This window comes from Pelobates fuscus, chromosome 12 (genome assembly GCF_036172605.1).
Source record: "Pelobates fuscus isolate aPelFus1 chromosome 12, aPelFus1.pri, whole genome shotgun sequence".
Taxonomy (NCBI): Eukaryota; Metazoa; Chordata; class Amphibia; order Anura; family Pelobatidae; genus Pelobates; species Pelobates fuscus.
The window spans coordinates 110,734,372-110,743,275 of NC_086328.1; positions in this window are offsets into that span (position 1 = coordinate 110,734,372).

The window sequence follows — 8,904 nt, forward strand, 5'->3', positions numbered from 1 at the left end:
TGTTATCTGACGCTGGATGTCCTCACGCTATGCATGAGGACTTCCAGCTTCAGACTTTTCATCATAGGAAAGCATTAAATAATGCTTTCCTATGGGGAATTCCAAATGTGAGCGTATCCATTGCCACGCATGCGCATTAGGTCTCCACCGCCAGGTGCCATCAGTGGGGGGAGGAGCATGGGCGGAGCTGAGTCAGCGCTGGACACAGGTAAGTGACTGAAGGGGTTATTAACACCTTCAGCGCCGCAGGAGGGGGCCTTGACAGAGGGGGAAGCTATAGTGCCACTGCAGCCCCTAATAAATCATGGAAGATAGATTCATATCACATGATCACACAGAATGAAAATGCACCTTACTATTATTAATATAATCTGCCACTTTTGCAAAGTTCATGAGTGTTGCTCTAAATGCTTCCAATAGTTCAGTATACAATAGTGGTCTATTCGATTAACAGTGAGTGATTGTGAAATAACTAGTGGCTTGGGACAAAGTAGCAGAAATTAAATAAACTAATATCTTAAAGCACATTAGAGGATTTGGCTCCAAATGTTTCTAGTTTGGCCTAGAGTTTGTTACTTGTAACTTATTCATTAAAGATGTTTTGTGTTTAGGTTTTTGTAAATGCATTATGTTTTATTTAATGCATTTTCAATAATAATTAGAAAACTGTTAATACATAAACTTAGGACAAAATGACAGTTGAGTGTATGGATTGCAGTCCAAGATTATCTAAATTTATAAAATTCTGTAATTTAACACGTATAACTTGTTTGTTTTTTTTATATGCTGTGTTTTTTTCAGAATTTAGTAAACCAATTTCAAATTTATTCTGTATATATGAAGTGAATTATTTTTATTACAGTCAGTAATAAATTTTTTTTACTATTCCTTATATAATGTTTTCACCAATAAAATAACAAGATTCATGCGAGAAGTTGTTTTAATAATTCTGTGTTCTTTCTCTATAAATGTTAATAAATAAATGTGATATCAATTTTATTTATAACAATGCATATCATAATATAATTAAATGTGTGTGTGTGTATGTATGTATTGGTGTAAAAGTCAGAAATCTAATAATTGTGGTTTAATATAGTTGATTTCTGTGCGCCTTACTAAAAGGAGGTATTGTGATCCCTGGGGCACACATCCCTGATATGAAGCCCAAATAAGATGATTCAGAAGCCAGGCTGGAGAGAGCAGGTAAACGAATACACGCTCTTGGGAATTATAAAGTACTTGAGAGCGTAGCAGTGGAAACCTGATCTCACCATTTATTGGTAACTCAGTGCCGCCTGTAAATATTGGAGCTTTATTCACTAAACATCAAGCTTCCGTGACTTGGAAACTGATTTGCTAAACTTAGATCAAAAGAGCCAAGTTTGAGAAACGTAAAGCTCCAATTATGCTAAATACAATATTTAGATTATCTTTCCCAAATTACTTATTTTTTCCTCAATTCTGACAGTTGTTTTTTTTTTTTTGGTGTCAGCATGATGCACTGTTTAGTGAATAGACCCCCAATCCTCTTAAGCTCTGCAGACGGTAGAATTAAATAATGATATCATCTATGGGCACCAATGGCGCTACCATCTAAAGAATAAATACATCCCTTGAGGCTGAATTATATGAGTATGTACATGCTGTGCTCCGAAGAATAAAAGAAATCCTAGCCAACTGGTGCTGACTTTATACCCCTGGGTCACTCTACGTTTTATTATTCTGTAAAAAAAAAAATATAAAAAAGTAAAGACATCAAAATTTTTAGCAATCACTACATTCAAGGTAAAGTTAATTAACCCCTTGCGGGGCTGTCCTTACCAGCTGTCAATGTGATAACTGGTCTTATTACTTTCTGGTTGTTTTGCTCAGTAGAGCTAAACTAAGAAGGCCACCTGCCTTCTCACTGAGCTGCATTGGGAAGTCTGTGATTGGACAGCCACAGAAAGACTGGGTGAGGTTAGAAGGGGAGGGCTTGCAAAGGCTGCAGGCAAGAGATCTGCAGCTTTTGGAAGCTGTTTTTAGATATACCCCCTGATAAAATATTTAACCAATATAATATAATATAACAGACATATTTAGTACAATTATAGATACATTATTACACAAATAATTGGCAGATACAATATAATTATAGATACATTGTTACACACATAATAGGACACATACATGGTAGAAATATACAAATGTTGTTATACATATTATGGGAGACATTTATAGATTCATTGTTAAAGGTATAATGATATGTAGCTCCCCTCCTCCACCACCTCTGTCTGGTGGGCTTCAGGGACAACTTGGACTTGGTACTGGAAACCAGGTTAGTTTTAGCTTCTTTTTCTTTACTTGGGGTGGGGGTCGGACCACCGCATAAAGGATTACTGTAACCAAAGATGGTGTTTTTAAGAAAACACTCTATTTAGGTTTTATTAACCCTTTAATATTTGAAAGCTTAATCATAGAGAGTTGAGGGATATTTAAAGTTATATTACATATTCAACAATTGCTGACAACCATTTCTTACAATAATTGTTCCTGCCGCACAGTGACATATCAGAATGTGTTTGTATTTTAAATTGCTTTATATTGTAAAGAATTTATTTTTTATAAAATCGATGAAGGACGGATTTACGAGAATCGATTTGCAACATTTACGTCTAAGTAGTAGGGGTGGAAACATTTTTCAATTTAGTATTGGCCTAAAATTTGTAATGTTCATGTCGTTTCTTTATTGAATAAACCCACTAAGAGTTAAATAATGAAGATTTAATTACATAGAACTAACAGTGGACATCACTCGCCATGCTGAAATATTAATTCGATGCTGATAACATCTAATTAATATTTAACTTCGATTTAGCTTTCAAGCCTCGGTATGACAGAGGAGCTGACATTGTTAATAAACCACGCCTTAAAATAATAAAATAGTAAAGAAAGGTAATGTAAGTATTAACCTCTTGTAGTGGGGGCTAACCCCTAGTGAGAGTAGTAACTACGGAATAGGTGAGAAAAAACAGGAACTGCCAGGAGAGAGCGAGAAATAATCTCTGTATCGCTGGTGGAGGGGTAAATATCAACCAATTAGGCTAGGTATTTCTAAAAATAATACTTTACTTTTAATATAGCGATTAAGAGGTGAAATAAGTCACCACAACCAAAAGAAAAGGAAAAGAAAATTCAAACATAAATAATAATGTACATATTTACAAAACAATGATCCTGAGTGTAGATATAATGTCTGTATATGAAGATCTGGTAGCTCTACCCAAATATAGGGATAATGAATACAGAGTAAGGTAGTACAGGCTGGAGCTTTGTGAGTTCAATAATAAAAAAAACATCTGTAGCAGACCAGCGGGATAAGGAGAATAGAAAAAAAATCTAAATCTAAACGCCAAACTAAGGGATAAGGGGACGTCTTCCTCCCTTTTAGAAAGAAAAAAAAGTAGTATTTGATAATGTGCAGTGCTGCAATAGGAATACTAAGATATCGGTAAATGCTAGTAATACAGGCTAAATGGTCTCGCTAGAGATAGTGCAACTAAAAAAGTCCAGCAATGTAGTGGGAACAAAAAAGCAACATTGTATTAGCTAATAGTCGCTGCCAAACAATGTAGCCGATGCATGTCTGTATCAACAGGGGTGATAGCAGGGAGAGGAAAAGTAAATGCTAATTCTGTGCCTTTGAGGGCACTCCTTAAGCCAAAATGCCTGTTACTCCTAAATGGATGTATAAGGAATACCTCCCACCCCTAGAATAGATTGTAATGAAAGAGGTATTCGCAAATTTCTGTAAATGCCATTAGAAGCCGAACGTGAGCTCAAATTTAAAGCCAAATTCGCCAAATTGAAAAAAATTCTACAAGTCAGCCATGTTTCTGACTCGACTACGTTAGTAAATAGCCCTGTTTAAGTAAGCTTCACGCATTTTTATATAAACTCCTCCCACTTTGTGCAATACGCAGCATGCATTTGTGCAAATACTGCATTCCTCTCATGGGATTTAAAGCTCATTTTAAGCCAAGGTAACCAATCACTACCTTGGGAAGTCTGGATGCAAACTTTGCTGCTTCGGGCAGGAATATCTGCAGAAAATTTTCCGTGTGGCAAGGGCAAATCCATAACATATACACTGATCAGTCACACCATAAAATTCACTGACAGGTCAAGTGAATAACATTTATTATATTGTCACAACGGCACCTGTCAAGGGGTGGGGTATATTAGGCAGCAAGTGAACAGTCAGTTCTTGAATTTCATGTGTTGGAAACAGGAAAAATGGTCAAGCGAAAAAGTCTCAGTGACTTTGACAATGGCCAAACAGTGATGGCTAGACAACTGGGTCAGAGCATCTCCAAACGGCAAGTCTTGTGTGGGAGTTCCTGGTGTGCAGTGGTTAGTACCTACCATAAGTGGTGCAAGGAATCGATGTAGGGGGGAAGCAAAGACTAGTCTGTCTGGTCCCATTACATCGAAGAGTAATTGTAGCTCAGATTGCTGAAAAACATAATGTTGGCCGTCATAGAAAGGTGTCAGAACTCACAGTGGATCGCTGTTTGCTGTGTATGGGGCTGCGTTGCTGCAGATCGGTCAGAGTGCCCATAATAATCCCTGTCCATGCCGAAAGCACCTTGAATGGGGACGTGAGCATCAGAACTGGACCATGGAACAATTAAAGAAGGTCGCCTGGTCTGATGAATCATGTTTTCCTTTAAGATCAGGTGGATCAGTGCACGTGCGTTGTTTACCCGGGGAAGAGATGGGTTGTAGAAACTTGAAAACCAAAGTGCTAAATTCAGGTTAAAAAAGCCAAGCTGTAACTCTAACTGAGCATTTCTTCAGATAACCTGTAGATCATTTTAGTCTCAATTTTGTAACTTGATTTCTAATTAATCACAATGCACTGTGAAGTGAATAAACCCCGTTCTGTGACTTGACCCTAATGTGTTTTCTGAATTAACTATTTTGGATTTTGCAATATGATTTTCAGTTCACTATATCTTGTAGCGTAGAGGTAAAAAGTAAAATGCCAAACGCACTAAAGAAATGTAAACAATTTACAATGATAAATTATCTAATTTATTAATTTGCATGGCAATATTTGACATTTTAGCAAATAAATTAATTCAATTGTAATGAATGTTTGTGGATTAAATGTTCTTGTGTAGCTATCACACACTGAACTATTGAGAAATCATTCATTGCAAAATCATTCATTGCAAAATCATTAAAGGATCACTAAAGTGTCAGGAAAACAAAGCGCCCACCCTCAGGGTCCCCCTCCCGTGGCACTGAAGGGGTTAAAAACAGGGCTCGAGTCATGCAGGAACGCGTGGGAACGGCGTTCCTGCACTTTTTTTAGAGCAGGAATGCCGTTCCTGTTTGTGGTCCTGCAGGCACTTAGGGGGCGGCAAAAAATGCTGCCCCCAAATGCCCCTGTGTTCCCCCTGTCATGGGGGGGCTCAAGAGGTGGCCTAATGGCCACTTGATGGACCCCCCCCGGCCGGCTCTTGTCTTGCTGTCAGACGCGGCGAGGGAGCTGTGTTCTCTCTGCTCCCTCTCGTCGCGCAATTTGCTGATGCCGGGAGCCGGAATATGACGTAATTTCCGGCTCCCGGCATCAGCAGACAGCCCGCGCGGCGAGAGGGAGCAGAGAGAACACAGCTCCCTCGCCGCGTCTGACAGCAAGACAAGAGCCGGCCGCACTGAAGCCCCACTGGACCCCAGGGACAGGTCCACGCCAGCTCTCCAGGTAGGGAGGCTGGGTGGACATTTTTAATTTAAAAAAAATATACAAATAATTTTTGTGTATATGTGTGTGTGTTGTGTGTCTGTGAGTGAGTGTGTCTGGGAGTGTATGTGTGTGTTGGTGTGTGTATGTGTATGTGTCTGGAAGTGTGTGTCTGGGAGTGTGTGTGTGTCTGTGAGTGTATGTATGTGTGTGTGTGTGTGTATGTGTCTGGGAGTGAGTGTGTGTGTGTGTATGTGTGTGTGTGAGTATGTGTGTATGTCTGTGAGTGTGTGTCTGTGAGTGTGTGTGTCTGAGTGTATCTATGTGTATTTGTGTGTGTTGGTGTCTGTGAGTGTGTGTGTGTGTCTGTGAGTGTATGTATGTGTGTGTGTGTGTGTGTGTGTGTATGTGTCTGGAAAAGTGTGTATGTGTGTCTGTGAGAGTATGTGTGTCTATATGTGAATTTGTGTGTGTGTGTCTTTGTGCCTGTGTGTGTGTGTGTCTTTGTGTGTCTGTGAGTGTGCGTGTGTGTCTGTAAGTGTATTTGTGCTCCTGAGTGTGTGTGTGTGTGTACGCGTTTATACATGCATACAAGTTTTTTTTTTTTGGGGGGGGTGGGGTGGGGGTGGAACTCAATTTAGTTCCCACACTGTATTCCCCAGGACTTGACCCCTAGTTAAAACCCCTTCAGCAGCTTACTTTATTCCAGTACTGGGCTCCCCTGGTGCTGGTGACCTCTCCTCCCCCGCCGACTTCAGCTCCCTTTTGCCGACATCAGCGAAGCCAAAAACACATGCGCGGCATTCATCAATGCTTTCCTATGGACACTCAGCGCGATGGAGGCATGATATACCTCCAGCGTCGCAGATGCGCCTCTAGTGGCTGTCCGGAAGACAGCAACTAGAGGCTGGCTTAACCCCAAATGTAAACATAGCAGTTTCACTGAAACTGCTATGTTTGCATCTGAAGGGTTAACAACTTAATTGAGCTTAAATGGTCTGGGTGACTATAGTGTCGCTTTAATTGTTTGCTAATTTGTATTATAAAGCTGCAAAATCCCAAACAGTTGTGTAGCAAATATGGCTAAAATTTGCCTGACATATTTTTTTCTGTAATGCACAAATTCACCTCTTGATACGTTTTCTGTTTTGCACAAATGTAGAATGCACTAACCTTGGAGATTCTGTTCAGTCCTAATTGAAAGTTTGGTTCATTTCAGCCTTTCTAAATTTATGAAGCAAACATTTTGGATCCAAACCCAATTTTTTATTTTTTTTTAACCAAACCAAAATGTTTTTGAAAAGTTTTGGAAATCTGAACCAAATCAATTTGGAAGAACAGAACATTTTTACCGTGCACAAGTCTAGAATAAGTCAACTTTATCAGTCACTGGATACACACACACGTAGTGTTTTGATAGAAAGTGCGCAGAGCATCATGTGAGATTAAATCTAAAGTAAGTGCTGTATAATGGCTCTGTGAATATTTTTCGTTGAAGTGTTAATTGTTGGGATTTTAAAGTAAGTTTGAAATTCCAAGTTAAAATAATTAAACTGAATACAAAGTTGACTTGAAAATGTGAAATTCTCTAAATTAATTTTAAATTCTTAACAATTCACACTTTATTGAGTAATACTTTATTTGTCTGCAATCTGAAAAGAATGCAAATTGTCTCAGTAAATCGAGTCTCCCTCTAATGGCCATTTAAAATAATGCAAGATCCATTGTCCAAAACAGCCTAAGGACAACTCGTACAATGCCAACAGCGATAGGATGTTGCTGCCAGTATCAAAAATAAAGGGTGATTCATCAACTCCCAAGACTTTGTTAAAGGGACACTATAGTCACCTGAACAACTTTAGCTTAATGAAGCAGTTTTGGTGTATAGAACATGCCCCTGCAGCCTCACTGCTCAATCCTCTGCCATTTAGGAGTTAAATCCCTTTGTTTATAAACCCTAGTCACACCTCCCTGCATGTGACTTGCACAGCCTTCCATAAACACTTCCTGTAAAGAGAGCCCTATTTAGGCTTTCTTTATTGCAAGTTCTGTTTAATTAAGATTTTCTTATCCCCTGCTATGTTAATAGCTTGCTAGACCCTGCAAGAGCATCCTGTATGTGATTAAAGTTCAATTTAGAGATTGAGATACAATTATTTAAGGTAAATTACATCTGTTTGAAAGTGAAACCAGTTTTTTTTTCATGCAGGCTCTGTCAATCATAGCCAGATTTAACTCCTAATTTAACTCCTAAATGACAGTGAATTGAGCATGGGAATGATCTAACTAAAACTGCTTTATTTAGCTCAAGTAATTTAGGTGACTACAGTGTTCCTTTAAACTTTAGCATCTATTAGGAGTACGAAAAAACAACAACAACAACAAAAAAAACAACAGAAAGTTCTCATGACATGTTCAAAACAAACAGAATATTTTCAGATGCTCCATTAAGGAATGAAAGTCATTATTTTCCATTATATAACCAACAAATGGAAACTGCGGGAAATTATATTGGTGATCAGAGATTTGCTCTTTGTACATTAGGGATTCTAGTTTATGTGAATTTGGCAATTATTACGCGTGATGACTCCAGTTGTGTTTTGTCTATTTATTTAGAGGTGAACCAAAAAGAATACTCTTAGATTCCTTAATATGATTTCATGGCTAAATATTTAAACACATTGAATAAGCACATAACTATTAACAGGTATGGACTGATTGGAGACACACTTAATCTCAACTTTTCAGCAATGTTAATCTAGTGGGCTGCTCTGCCATGTTTCTTTTTTAAAATTATATTCTTTATTTTTTAAATGTTTCTTCATATAGTACAAAAAAGTTACAAACAATACATCTAAATATTGTAACAGTATCTAGTTTAAATATAGAGAATGGGTAGTTTACTTAGGGGTCAGCTAATGGGGTGGAGAAGAGGAGAAGAGATAAAAGAAAAGAAGAGACTCTGTTGTCTAGCTTTGTACTCTAGGCTAGTTTCCGCTGTGTAGAGTGTCCTAAGTCTCTCGTTATTGTCTAAAATTGTCCATCTTTTCTTTCATCTTGTCCCTTAGTTTGAAATTTGATGACCTGAAGGTACTATTCCTACTTATATTGTATTCCATTTTACATTGATATTTATATTGGACTTCTATTTCTCTCCAGTCTGGGGATTTATGTTT